At 49.4% G+C, this 8,770-nt stretch overlaps 1 long non-coding RNA gene across 1 annotated transcript; it reads right to left on the reverse strand.

Moving 5' to 3' along the window:
- Window positions 1–916: 916 nt before the first annotated feature.
- On the reverse strand, window positions 917–8,151 carry LOC132355603 (uncharacterized). Its single transcript, XR_009499663.1, has 4 exons — window positions 4,974–8,151; window positions 4,546–4,779; window positions 4,282–4,401; window positions 917–3,856 (listed from the first exon to the last, which is right to left on the reverse strand). It is a non-coding gene; the product is annotated as an uncharacterized LOC132355603 (long non-coding RNA).
- Window positions 8,152–8,770: the final 619 nt, after the last annotated feature.

The raw sequence follows: 8,770 nt of genomic DNA on the forward strand, positions 1-8,770 counted from the left end.
GCACTGATCTTAAACGAGCCTGATCTACATTCACACGAGATGGTTTTGTCCTGTATATACACCCACATTAGCACCTTCAGTCTGAAGGGCAGACCTTTGGCTTCACCACCTCCACTGAGAGCATTACCTTAATCTGCTCTGAACCACCTCCTATAGGATTTCCAGAACCACAAAGCATCAGAGACTGCATGCTGATGTGTACTCATGTTTCACAGGACCAGAGGCTGTGCGCCAGCTTCCAGGTGACCCTGCCACAGCAGAGCCGCCCAACTGTCCACCAGAGCCCACGTCCCTTTTTCCTGTTCACAGCCAGCCTGCACCTCCCAGCTTTCCCACCCACTGCAGCTCCAAATGGAAGTGCTGGAGGTGGTGAGGGCCTTGCCCAGCCTGTGTCCTAGGATGGAGGGCATGGTGCCATATGGTCCCCCCATCCCCTGCTGGTTGGAGCCCTCCACCTGAAAGCCGGGAAGAGAAACAAGGAGGACAGAGCCCGGGCCCCGACCCCCACCTGCCCTGAACTATCACATGAAGGGAACACAGACATCTTGAGCATCAGACTATTTTGGGGGTACACTTTGTTCCAGTAACAAACTTTTGCTTTAAAAACCAAGGTGCTTTACAGATCCCTCCCCAACTATAACAGAAAGTGAGGCTTAATTTCATCACAGAATAAAGTTATGGGGAATTTACAGGCCAAAGAAACTTAGGCTTGGGATACTCAATTGGTGAAGAATCTAAACAGAGTTTGGGCTTGGGGCAGTAAATTAAAGAAGTACCAAGGGTTGTTCACATAGGCTTTTGCACCTTTCACATGAGAGACTTACTTCCTGCTTTCAAGGAGATAGAGAGTCAGAGTGTCCCTCTTGCACCAGCCATTTATTAAGGAACTGTAATTCAAAATAATTGATATGCCATTGTGGAGCACCCCTCCCTGAGATCCAACAATACACAGAGGTGGGAATACATGCATATATTTCCTTGCATTATCAGCTGAGCACTTTTAGCTCCTATATGTAACTTTTTCATAACATTCTCTAGTAAAAAAAACCAGAGCTCTTTGAAATAATGGCTGGCACTAGGACTGACACAGTAAATATATGAGCCAGGACAATCTTGAATCTTATATCAGAAAATAAGGAAGTATCAAGAAAAAAAAATCCACAGGGTGGAATGATGTCAAAAGAAAACAGGAGCCAATGGAAAGAGCTCTCAATAGCCAAAGTAGGAATGAACTTAGCAACAAAATCTGGACTGCTGGATTATAACAAAAAGTTAAAAAAACAAAGAAAAACAAACAAAAAAAACTGTCCACAGGTGTCCATGCTGGTAAAAATAAGTAACTGCATAGGGTTTTGTTTTGTTTGTTTTCATCAATAAGGTTGAATAGAAATCTCCTATGCAGAAGTCCAAATAATTCATGTGGACACTCAGCCATCCATGGATTGTGGAGGTGGAGATAACTCCTGTCTCCATAAGTGCTGGTTCCCAAAGTAGCTTCCTCCTAAAGAAGACACACAGCACGGAAATGGGAAAAACTTAACTTCATTGTGGGGAAATCTGAAAAACTACCTCAGCCAGGTGACCAAAGTTAATAGTAACAGTGATAAGTTGCCTTGAGAGCCTGTTCCCTTGATATAAAGTGATGAGAAAGCACTTTACCTCTGTGATCTGCTTACTCAAAACCCATAACTCAAGCCTAATCCTGAGACAAACACCAAGTAAATTCCAATGCGGGACAGTCAACAAAATATCTGACCAGTACTCCTCACCAATGTCAAGGTCATAGAAACAAGGACAGTCTGAGAAACTGTGAAAGCCCAAAAGAGCCTAAACAGACATGATGACTAAATGTCACGTGATACACTGGATGGCATCCTGGAAGACAAAAATTTAGAATGAAGGAAACCCAAATGAAATTTGGATGTCAGTTAATAAGTGACAATTCAGTTGAAAACTAGAATGAGAAACCTATTGCATCACACTAGAAATCTAGAGGAAATGGGTAACTTCCCAGTAAAAACACACATTAACAAAATGGAACATAACAAAGGAAAATACAAACACAACAGTTAAGCCACCAAAAGACCTCTTCCCCATTTTGCTTGTCCTTTCATTGTTCCGGGATTTCGCTCTCCTGGGACAGGGAAGGAACAGAGACACAGCAGTCTGGCAGTTCCCCTAAGTTCGGACCCTGCTCAGTGTCTTCATCTCTCCCAGCCATGCCCCATCCAGTAGGGCACCCAAGGGAGTCTCAGGGATTATCCGTTCTGATGTATCAGCTATGACTTTTTTGATTCCAATGGACTGGACACACTTACTAAAGTAAAATAAAACATTATTTTTAAATGATAGAAATAAATTAATAACTGCAAGAGACAGGTTTAAGAGTGGATTTGGACCTGGCAGTTCTGGTGGCTCACTCTCTTGCAGTGTGATCTGGTCTCCCTCCAATCCTTTGTCCTGCTAAATGCCTTTGGGTGGCCCCATTCACAGGAACACTCTCTCTCACTGCATCCAGGGCTTCCAGAAACTCCAGGCGACACCCACTCAATGTCCATTTTAACAGAAAAGAAGAGGTTCAGTTAAGGTCAGTGACTGTGGTCACCCATCCAGGGCTCTTGCTGTCCTCCCTTGATGGCAGGAAGCTCTTCCACTTGCTAAAATAGCAACTTTGCTGTTGGTGGTAAACTCAAGACTCTTGCTTTGGGCATCGGTGCCTCACATCAGAGGCTGGCCCTGATTGCCAGTGTACCTCAAAAGGCACACAGACTTCATTTGTGTCCCTGGGAGGTGGGAGCCCAGGAGTCACACCTGCCCTCTGACTATATTAATCACCCATCTCCACAGAACACATTTGCTCATTTTCCAGTCTCTGCTCTCTCCTTTACAGAGAACAGAAACCAAATGGTAGGTGGTAAGGAAACTGTTACTCAACGGAGCAGTGTCTCAAGGATGATTCTATACCATGGAATCCACAGTTGGCTGGCTTTCCGGAGGCTGCAGGGACTGGGCCCGGGATGCACGTGGCTCCTGGAGACCACGTGGCCTCAGAGTGAAAACACCAGCTGGGAAGCCACTTGCTCCCATACCTTTGATTTTTAATGAGTATGAATGTCAAAGGTTTTCAACAACCCGAAGGCCAGAGGATGGCAGGGCCACGGTCTGCTGTATGCTGGTTGTGGCCAGGGCCACACTCAATGTCTGGAGGGTTACTTCCTCTCGGAAGGCTGAGAGGCTATTAGGGAGGAGGCCCTTTTCTCAATCACATGGATGTAGGGAACTGAAACATCCCAAGGGGCCGTCTACGTTGCCCAGGTAGCTGTTCAATTGCCCAGCAGCAAGGTCAGCTCAGTGATTGGCCACAGGGGCTTGACAGGGCCCAGGCAGGCCTGAGCTGGAGGACCACAGATGCCTGCCTGGATGGTCAGGGATCAAGGGATATTCTGAGATTTTATTATCTACTACTGCCCACTCAAATGGGACAAAGGATGCAGCCAGTCCTGAAGGGCACCGCCAGCCCTCAAGAAGGCAGCATATGGGGGCTGGCAGCGCTACAGCCTTGCATGCGTGCCAACATGTCCCACTGAGCGCACTGCGTGTCAGGGCTGGGCTGGAACCTGGGTCCAGCCCCACCCTCCCCAGGTTGGCGTCAGGGGACCTTCCTGACTTCTGAGGTCCTCCACAACCACAGACTGAGGTTAAGTTGGCGATGAAACAGCCAGCAACCAGAGCAGACATTTCATTCATCTTCTTTAGAGTCCAGGATGCGGAGAGGAAGCAGAGGCGGAGCAGAAAACCAACAGTCCAGCTCGACCCCGCGTCACTTGTACCAGGTGAGTCCCGTCCATCGTGCAGGCTCAGATAGAAGAGAGAGGGGAAGGCGAAGCAGGCCCATTAGATCGTGAACACTAGGTGTGTAAAATATGAGTACTTTCTGGTTTTCTTTTTATTTACAGGAATTTCTATTTTTCAATCATTAAGATACGCTATTAGTAAAATAAAAAGATTAAAATTGTGTATACCTTTTCACACGCCCCTCACTAAATGTGAATTCTGTAGAAGGTACACATCTTCTGAAATCTCTTCTTACAAGAGTCACGGATTTACTTACTAAAAGCTGGTTGGAATCAACACAGGTGGCTTTGCAGTTTTAGGATTGCCTGGGTCCGTGGCTTGCCAGGCTGCAGTTCCTACTTTCCACCTCTGTGAGATGCAGGTGGAGAAGCAAGGCTGAGACCTGTCTCTCTATGAGCTGTTCAGCTAGGACTCTGAGGTACCTACCTTGTGCAGCACGTGGTAGCAGAAGCACGGGTCACAGCAGGAACAGAGTACTTGGTCTCGGCCCTTAGATGACCCAGAGCGGACATTACATACTCAGCCAACAACCAGAAAAGAGAGTCCCTTTATTAAAAAAAAAACAAAAAAATTACATTCAGCCAGCACCTTGGGTTCACCCAGGCCTGCTCTGACCTTCTGTTCCCCCTCTAGCACAGGCCAACGAGATAGCTCTGGGCAAAGCTGTGTTCCCACTCACCTCCCACCCACCTCAGTCAGGTCTTGCTGAACCCAGAGCACCAGGAATGCTGACCATCCTTCCAGTTTGGGGCCCCAAGGCTACAAGCTCATCCCAGCGGGCCAGCTCTCTGGGGTCCTTCCGGCACACTCCCGAGGGCAGTGACAGGGATGCAGCTGGAATCTGAGTCGCACAGTCTGCTCATTTCACCTTCACTCGTTACGAAAAAGGTCTTTACCCATGAAACATTCACCCCACTTTTGGTCCTTTAAAAAAACAAATTTTCTTAGGAACTTTTACACCAAAGTGTCTTCCGGAAAGCAAACGTTCAGCAATAAGATTTACTTCAGTACAATTTCATTTCATGTACATACAAGTGTACTTAAAGAGGGCCATGTATAAAATGAGATGCCTAGTTTGCCATTTCTTTGAAGTCTGAGGCACCTGAGGGTGAGCATACCTGAGGTTTATGATTGTTCCTTTCATAGAGTACTGTCTTCCCGCCTTTATCTCCAGACCCAAGGATGGGGAACAAAGGTGAAACAGGTCTGCACACTGCAAAATGTCTTCAGAAATCTGCAAACCCAGCTTCTTACAGGAGTTAAAGGTTAAGGACCAGGACAATGAAAGGGCATGTGGGGGAAGGAATAGCAAGTAACCAAAACAAGGTGTCTGCGACCAGCCCACCTTCTTTGTCAGGAGCTGCACCTGGAGCTGGTCTCTGTGTTTGGGGAGCCCTTGTGCTTCACAGAAGCAGTGCTGAGCCAGGGTGGAGGAGCTGGCCACAGACACCACCTGCCAAGTACCTGTGGGACCCACTCTCAGTCCTGAGCTAAGGTTAAACCATAATTACATTTATTTACTTATTTACTGTGACAGGCAACGTGCTCAGTACTTGGAGTGACTATATTCCCCCCCATTTTATTTTTTTAAACCACTTTATGAAGGTATCATTGACATACAGAAAGCTGCACATGATTAATACATGCAACTTTGTGAGTATGGAGACAGATTACACCCATGAAACCATCACCACAATCTACACTGTAAACATATGTGTCACTCCAAAGGTGTCCTCCCGACATATTCTTTCCTTTATTTATTATTATTCCTATTATCATCATTCTTTGTGTGTATGGTAAGAACGCTTAAGATAGGAGCCATCCTCAGTAAATTTTAAGCACACAATACAGTATTGTTAACTACAGGCACCATATTATACAACAGAACTCCAGAACCTGTTTTCATATGGCATAACTGAAACTTTGTGCCCTTGCACTAGCACCTCCCAATTTCTCAGGGACTCAGAAGGGATGACCTGTTGCCTCGGGCCTTGACAGCTGGGAGGAGGCAGAGCCTTGGCGTCTTCCTGCTCTGTCCAGACCTGCGCGCGGTCTGCAAATGCTCTGCCCCTGGCCGCCGCCCCTTGCTCACACGCCCTGGTGTAAAACCCCAAGTTTGGACCCCAGGCCACCCATGCATGAGTGGCAGAAACCCTTCCCCAGGGACCTCCCTCTGCCTCTTTTTTCTAGTATTCTCCTTCCCTCCCTCCCATGCCTCTCCTTGCTTCCCCGTGAAGAAGGAGCTGGTGGAGAAAAGCGAAGCCCGGTGGCTACAATCACACACACACACACACACACACACACACACACACACACACACACACACACACACACACACACACACACACACACACACACACACTGCTCCCTGCAGTGAGGGCTGCTCTGAGTGGTCGGTGCATTCACACATTAAGCCTCATGACGACCTCGGGAGGGCAGTCCTCACTGTTCCCCCATTTCACAGATGAGGGCCCGAGGCAGAGGACAGCAGTAGAGCATCCACCCTCACAGAGGATGAGGCCCAGACTCCCCTAACCTGTGGCTCACCTGGCTCCAGCCACAGCCGCCTCGGGTTCTCGCAGACTCTGCTGGGTCTTTTCCACAAATCCCTTCGAGACCTACAGACTCTTAACTAATCTACGAGGGCAAGTTACTCAAGTTCGTCTGAAAAACACCCCTCCGCAAGTTTCTAACCAGCTATGAGCATGGGAAAAACTGAAGACAGATGGGAGAGCCCAGGTTACAGAAGAGGTTGAAGCAGCTGCTTCGTTGTCACAGTAGGAGAAGGGAGAGCTTGGCAAGGAAAAGAAGGTGCGTGGCTGCGAAGAAGGGGTGTGTGGACCCTCTCAAAGCCCCGTCCTCCACTCAAGCACAGACTTGGACCAAGCCCAAAGCAATGTGAGGACTCTGCAGTCAACAGGTTGAAGAAGGCGTACACCCTGGACCAAGGCCAAGTGCCAGCCAATGTCTTCAGAAGGGAAGAAAAATATAAAATAGGCAGCTCTGCTTGGAGTCTTTGAGATTGAGCTGTGAGGGGCAGACCCCAGCATCATGCCACTCCAGCACATGTTCATGCCCAGAGGTACCTTCTCCACGGGGAACTGTGGACATTTGTAGAACATATCTGCCCTTTTTCTCCACAGAAGAAGAACCTGAGAGTCAGAGAACTGAGATATCCCGTGGAGGAGCACACACCGCTTACAGGTTGTAAATAGCTTCAGGAGGTCACCACGGCTGACCAAGCCCCAGCTGCATGCGCATTTAGGCACACAGGCGGGTCAAGAGTCAGGCAGGGTCCTTTTGCAAACCTGCCTCGCTAAGCTTCCACTCTAATAAGGTTTTGGTTACAGAAATGCATACTCATGGCAGAAGTTTTTAAAATGCAGAAGCTAACTGAGAAGTAAAAATTCCCTGTGATTCCCTCCCAAGAGATACCGCCACTAACCTACTGACCCATCCATCTCCTTACAGCCTCAGGCTGAGCCCCTCTGACCTGAACTTCAGTCTGGCGTGGACACCACACCCCGCACGACCCCTCGATGTCCAGTGCGGAGTGGCCAGCGTGCTGGGGCTTGGGGATGGGGTGGTCTGCGCCTGGGAGAGCCTTCTGAAGAGGGCAGCTCCGAAAGGCCCAGGCCACGGGGCACGGTGTGAGGCTGCGTCTTGGTCACGCCTCTGCTGCTGACCAGCAGGTCCCGGAGCCTCGCGACTCAGGGGCGCTCCGCACCGCAGCCGCCACCTCGCTGCTAATCGGCCTGATTCGTCTCTTTCTACCCCAGATACCACCCTGTGCATTACCAGTGACGCCAAGACCAAGCCTGCTAGCGCCAAATCCAGCAATCCCCCCTCCTGGCTTTGCAGACCCTGCTCTACAACAGTGGGGAGCGCGGGGGTGAACTGCACTCTGAGTGCACAGAATTCGGGGAGCTAACGAGGCCCTCAGGCCCCGACTCCTAAAGCCAGGGCACCGGGTCACTCACCAGCAGCGGACAGCAAAAGGCCCTTAAATCGGAGCAAGCTACAGGAGAGGACCATCGCCCCCTTGTGGGCAGGAAGGGGGTTGGGCTGTCTCCTGAGCTCCTCCTGGAGGCCAGCACTGCCACATGCATAGGTTTCTCACCCTCAGCACTGCTGACATTCTGGGCTGAATCGCTCCCTGTGGTGGGCTTTGTCCTGGGCATTGCAGTGTGTTTAGCAGCGTCCCTGGCCACCGGCCACTAGCCCACCCTCCAGACATTGCCAGGTGTCTCTGGGGAGGGAGGGTAAACTGTTCTGTTCAGGGACCCCTGCACTCACCCTGCCGCTCCGGCCAGCCCAGGGGCCACCGCGCCTGCAGGACTCGCCTCCTAACCAGGCATACCGCGGAGGGTGGGCGGGGAGGGTACAGGCTGGAGTCTCTTCTCCCCCAGTGTTGGCATCCAAAAATCCTAACTGCTGATTCTGCAACTCCCATGAGGTTGACATTTCTCCCCTCTCTTATCAGGGGCTTGAAAACAATTTATCTCTCTGTGGTTTCATTATTAAATCCCTTTTCTTTCTGATGAAAATGCCTTTGGTCCCTAAATACATAGAAGTTTAAGATTTTAAGTGTACTGCTACTTCTGTTTTAGATACTGATGACTATGAGGGCAAACCTAGGCCTTTTGGGAAACACATTTTTCTGGGTCTATAACATGTTTCCTTTTTGATACTGGGGGGCTCGGGTAGCAGTTTGGGATGGATTATTTGAAGCCAAAGATTTGAGGATTGCATCCTTACACCTGCCTATTTGCCCTCTCAGTCTCCATCTGAAACTAGCCTGGATACATGGACAGTGTGGACCTCGGCAGCCAGGATCTCAGTGAAGGGACGCCGCTGGCTGAGCTCTGTCCGTTCATGTGAAGGGCAAACTGCTCACTCCTGAACCTCTCCACCT

The sequence above is a fragment of the Balaenoptera ricei genome, chromosome 20 (genome assembly GCF_028023285.1).
Source record: "Balaenoptera ricei isolate mBalRic1 chromosome 20, mBalRic1.hap2, whole genome shotgun sequence".
Classification (NCBI taxonomy): domain Eukaryota; kingdom Metazoa; phylum Chordata; class Mammalia; order Artiodactyla; family Balaenopteridae; genus Balaenoptera; species Balaenoptera ricei.